Source organism: Indicator indicator, chromosome 1, assembly GCF_027791375.1.
Source record: "Indicator indicator isolate 239-I01 chromosome 1, UM_Iind_1.1, whole genome shotgun sequence".
In the NCBI taxonomy this organism is placed as follows: domain Eukaryota; kingdom Metazoa; phylum Chordata; class Aves; order Piciformes; family Indicatoridae; genus Indicator; species Indicator indicator.
In genome coordinates, this window is record NC_072010.1 from 130534624 (window position 1) to 130540637 (window position 6014).

The following is a 6014-nucleotide window of genomic DNA, read 5'->3' on the forward strand; positions in this document are numbered from 1 at the left end:
CCTTGCATCAATAATCCCTTCTTGGGAACGTGGTGGTGTGCCACAGCTCTCACTTTAGCCAAGCCCTTCTCCTCACCACATGGCTCTTGCTGGTGAGAAGGCTGCTGTGGGCTTAAGGATTGCTCCCGTGGAAGAAAGGATGACAACACGTGCTGGAGGAAAGAATGAAGCTGCTGAGGCACACAGGCAACCCTCTGAACCCACTCTCTGCACGTCAGGGCCTTGGCCTTCTGGTGACCTGCTGTGAGATGGAGACAGTCTTTTTAGCAAGGCCTGTTGTGACAGGACAAGGGGTAAGGGTTTAAACTAAAAGGGTAGATTTAGACTAGATTACAGAAAGAGTTTTTAGTAATAAGGGTAGTGAAACGCTGGCACCAAGTGCCCAGAGAAGTGGTGGATGCCCCAACCTTGGAAACATTCAAGGCCATGTTAAGTGGGGCTGTGAGCTAGAGTTGGGGTTGTGCAGTCTGGAGAGGAGAAGGCTCCCAGGAGACCTTCTGGTGGCCTTCCATGATCTGAAGGGGGCTCCAAGAAAGCTGGGGAGGGACTTCTGAGGGTGTCAGGGAGTGATAGGAGTGGGGGGGATGGAGCAAAACTGGAAGTGGGGAGATTGAGATTGGATATTAGGAAGAAGTTGTTCCCCATGAGAATGGTGAGAGACTGGCAGAGGTTGCCCAGGGAGGTGGTGGAAGCCTCATCCCTGGAGGTGTTTGCAGCCAAGCTGGATGTGGCTGTGAGCAAACTGCTGTGGTGTGAGGTGTCCCTGCCCATGGCAGGAGGGTTGGAACTGGCTGAGCCTTGGGGTCCCTTCCAACCCTGACAATTCTATGGTTCTATGATCATTTTGTCCTTAAATCATTTTGTGCTTACACCCTAAATCTGTACTTACCAGAAGTGTTCAATTGCTACTTTCAAGGTGAAGAATAACTTTACATTTTAAAATGTCATCCTGATCTTTAGCTGGAGGTTTTTCTTTCCAAAAATAGCACTTGTTCTTTTCCAAACCTGCATAATACTGCTTAAATTCCTGGAAAAAAAAAAAAGAAGAAAAAAATGCCCTTCCTCTCTCCCAGCAGAGTTTTGATGCTCTAGGATTTTTCCCACGCATCCTTTCACTTTGACAGTAGCAAGAGTCCATGCTCTAGCTGATCCCAGGATGGCTCATGCAAGCCTGAAATAGGGCTTTAAAATTACTTTTAATTTCTCCCAAGCATTATTTGAAAGTATATACCCATGCAGCAAGCCAAAAATTGCTCCTGCACCCCCCTTCCCTTCCCCAACGTAGACATTTCTTGGACTAGAGGAAAGATTAATTACAAATATGAGCTACTTTGAGAGGGAAGGGAATAAAGAACCACAGAGTTCTTGCTGGCTGTAAGCCTGGCTGTAATAAAAGTCATTGTAAGGCCTCTTTTGGCAAATTGGAGTGCCAGGGAGGTTAGTGCACATGGTGCAGCAGAAGCTGCAATGAGGCCACTCTGACAAGGGAGAGAGGGGGGGAATTTCCTTCACTTCTCTACCCAGATGTTAGAGAAGTTATTTCAAGCAGTAATTCTTGTCACACTGGCAGGATTTTGGTTTTGTTTCTGCTGCTACAGTGACACAGCTCAATGCTAATTGTTCTGTGAATAAAGGTTCTGCTTCCTAGGAAGGCAGCTTGTGGGGAGAGGGGGGTGAGGATAGCTGGTGCTGGCCTAATGAAAGAGGTGCCACCATCAGCTTCCAAACTCAGCCATGCATCTTTGGTGCACTGGTTCCTCACTGTGCTGTTGCCCTCTGGACAACACAAATGTGAAACTAAATGAATCTGCATCCTGGGCTGCATCCAAGGCAGTGTGACTAGCAGGATCAGGGAGGAGATTTGCCCCTCTGCTCTGCTCAGACCCCACCTGCAGCACTGCCTCCAGCTCTGGAGCAGCATAAAAGGGACCTGGAGCTGCTGGAATGGGCCCAGAGAAGGGCCACAAAGATGATCAGAGGGCTGGAGAACCTTCCCTGTGGGGACAGACTGAGAGAGTTGGGGCTGTTCAGCCTGGAGAAGAAAAGGCTCCACTGAGACCTTAGAGCAACCTGAAGGGGACTGCAGGAGAGCAGGGAAGGGACTTTTGCCAAGGGCTGGGAGTGGCAGGATGAGAGGGAATGGATTGAAGCTTGAGGAGGGCAGATGGAGACTGGAGATGAGGAAGAAATTCTTTAGAGTGAGGCTGGTGAGACTCCGGCACAGGTTGCCCAGGGAGGCTGTGGCTGCCTCCTGCCTGGAGGTGTTCAAGGCCAGGCTGGATGAGGCCTTGAGCAAGCTGGGCTGGTGGGAGGTGTCCGGGCCCATGGCAGGGGGCTGGAGCTGGATGATCTTTGGGGTCCTTTCCAACCCAAACCATTCTATGAATCTTCCGTGCACTGATTGCTCACTCTGCTGTTGTCCTCTGAAGAAGACAAAGGAGGAACTGAACAAAACCAGTTCCTTTCAGTATTTTCAGTTACATTTCTGGTTCTCCTCCTTTGTTTCTCTGTGAAGTGTTTTGCCTCCAAAATGCACTTAGCAGGAAAGAGCACCTCAAGAGTGCTGCCAGTTCATACTCCACTCCTGCAAGTGAAGGCAGGTCCTAGCAGCAGAGTGAGAACACATCTGCAGCTGTGCCCTGCAAACGACCTTGCACAGGGGACCAGCCACTAGCAGCAGCCAAGTAGATGTTCCACCCAAACAGCCATTGCCAAGAAGCTGGAATTTGAGGAAGAAAAGTTCTTTTTTAGTATACTTAAGAGCAGCTTAACCTCCTGACCCCTGTTATACAAACCCACTTGGCCACCCCTCTCCAGTACTTCACTGCTCTCCTTGGGGTGTGGGCTCCCAGGCAAGTTGGTGAAAAATGAGTTGCTTCATTATTTTTTAAACACGCAGTAGGTTAACAACCAGAACAAGATGTTTAATGCTCCAAACAAGGAGAGTTGAGAAACTGTGGAATCAAGACAGCATTTCTTTTCTTCCAGCATTGTTGCCACATGCAGTGCACTCAGAAAACTTTTGCAATGCAGCATCAGTTTTATTTTGTTCTTTTCTCCTTATTGTGATGATGATAATTGCTCTCACTGACCTTGTCAAGAAGCTCTGCACTGCCACAACTGCAGCCTGTTACTGAGAACTTCTTCCTCAGCTCCAGTCTAAACCTGTTCTGCCCCAGCTTCAGACCATTCCCTCTTGGCCTGTCTTGGACCTTAGACCTTTAGAGGCGTTTTTGTTTCTAGGCATTCAGCTTTCAGCACGTGGCCTGTCAGGTCAGTTGTCTGCTGTACCCATAGCCAGGCTAGGCCCAAGGCAGGATGTTCATGTTCCTCTACCTGAAAGATTCACTCACAGATTCACAGAATGGTTTTGGTTGGAAGGGACCTTAAAGATCATCCAGTTCCAACCCCTTGCCATGGGCAGGGTCACCTCCCACCAGCCCAGCTTGCTCAAGGCCTCTTCCAGCCTGGCCTTGAACACCTCCAGGGAAGAGGCATTCACAGCCTCCCTGGTCAGCCTGTTCCAGAGTCTCACCACCCCCACTGTAAAGATCCTTCCAAGTGGTGTTCCTGCCTGCTGAGGCAATGGTTTCAGCTTTCCCATCCATGCGCCAAATCCCACTGAGAGAGACTTATTTCTACATCCACACCAAACATCTGCAGAGGCTCCTCTCCACCCTGTTAATACTCTTACAGCAGCACTTTTCATCCACCCAACACATGATGGGCTTGAAAGTCTTGTTACACATGATAAGCATGCAAGGTGGTGGTGATGATACAGCAAAAGCAGAACTGTTTTGATGTCTAAATTGCAGGCATCAAAGCCTTGGAAGGGCACCTGGCCAGCATGAAAGCACTTCTGAAGTGAAGTGGGACAGGAAGCTGGGTGTGCTCAATGTATTTGCTGGTCATTATTTGGCACTGAGGTAAATTGGGCTCATTTCTTCTTGAGAAGGACAGAAAATGCAGAGAAACAGCACCTTTAGCTGGGCTGAAACCTTCACATTTGAGCATGGGAACCACAGCTAAGAGAACAAATGAGACTGAGAGCCCTGGGGCTGTTTAGTGTGGAGAAGAGAAGGCTGAGAGGGGATCTGATCAATGTCTATCAATAGCTGAAGGCTGGGGGTCAGGATGCAGGTGCCAGGCTCTGTTTGGTGGTGCCCAGTGACAGGACAAGGAGCAGCAGGCACAAGCTGAAGCACAGGAGGTGCCACCTGAAGAGGAGGAGACACTGTTGTGTGGTGAGGGTGCTGGAGCCCTGGAGCAGGCTGCCCAGAGAGGTTGTGGAGTCTCCTTGTCTGGAGCCATTGCAAAGCCTCCTGGCTGTGTTCCTGTGTGAGCTGCCCTGGGTGCTGCTGCTCTGGCAGGGGCTAGGACTGGATGCTCTCTGGAGGTCTCTTCTAACCCCTACCACTCTGTGATTCTGTGTAAACAAAAGCAGTTGCATAATTAAGGTTTTGTGCATGAATACAATTAACCCTCCCCATATAAAATATAGATTTCTGAAGAGCATCATCTATCAAAGCAGGCATCAAACCTTTACTCTTCTGGTTTTATATATAACCCTTAACTGACTGCATTATTATTCTGTCTTTCCTCTGTCAGTCACACTGAGATAGAACAACCTTCCTGCCCGTACAGTTCTGGGTAAAGCGTAACCTCCCAAGTGTACCTGGAGAGCTTTGTCATAGCTCCATGGATCCCTGAATTAGCAAGGGAACATGGGCCAGAATGAAACCCAGGCTTTTAAGACATGAAGTGATTCATTCTTCAAGATAATTTCTACAGAGATCTGTCTCATTAAAAATCAGAGTGACAAATTCATGATCATGTTTTTGATTGCTCTTCCTCTTGCAGTGGTATCTAGTTAAAAGTAACAGCTGAGAAGGGAGGTGATTTGGGTATATTTATGTACATCTGTGGGGTTGCATTTATGTTGTATGCACAGACTTCATGAGAGGGGCTGGAAGGGACCTCCAGAGAGCATCCATCCAAGCCCCCTGCCAGAGCAGCAGCACCCAGGGCAGCTCGCACAGGAACACAGCCAGGGGGCTTTGCAATGGCTCCAGACAAGGAGACTCCACAACCTCTCTGGGCAGTCTGCTCCAGCCCTCTGCCACCCTCACAGCCAAAAAGCTTTCCCTTCTCTTGCCCTGGCACCTCCTCTGCTCCAGCTGGCACCCAGTGCCCCTTGTGCTGGCCTTGGCCAGCCCTGAGCAGAGCCTGGCTCTGTCCTCCCCACACTGCCCTGCACATCTTTCTCCCCAGCACTGAGGGCAGCCCTCAGGCTCCTCTGCTCCAAGCTCCAAGCCCCAGCTCCCTCAGCCTGGCCTCACAGGGAGATCTTCCACTGCCTGCAGCAGCTTGGGGGCTCTGCCATAGACTCTCTCCAGCACTTCCCTCAGCTCCTTCTTCACCTGAGGTGCTCAGAACTGGAGATTCTAGATGTGGCTTTAGCAGGGCAGAGCAGAGGGGCAGGAGGACTTCACTGACCTACACACCACAGCTCTTCCAGTCCACCCCAGGCTGTGCACCAATAAATAACCAGACACCCTTCATTCCCTTTTATGTAACGACTATTGCAAAGTAAAAGTCAATAATCTCTGAGTAGCCAACAGTTCAAGGCTGCATCTCATGTTCAGGTGATGTGCTCCTGTGCCTGGGGTTGTTCTTTAAATACACAGGCTTCAAAATGACATCCTATGCTGTGGTGCTACATAGAACCCCACTGAACAAACACCAAAATAACCAAACAGCAAGGAGAAAAAAAAGAGCTTATTACCCAACTAAATCCTCCACTAGAGCAGGTTGCTCACAGCCTTCTCCAGCCTCCCCTTCAACATCTCCAGCCAGGGGGCCTCAGCTCCCTCCCTGGCCAACCTCTTGCAGTGTGGCAGCAGCCTCCTGCTGCACAACTTGTTCCTCACATCCAATCTCAATCTGCTCTGCTCTCATTTCAAACCCTTGTCCCTGCAGCCCTTTGGGCACAGTCCCTCTGCAGCCTTCTTGGA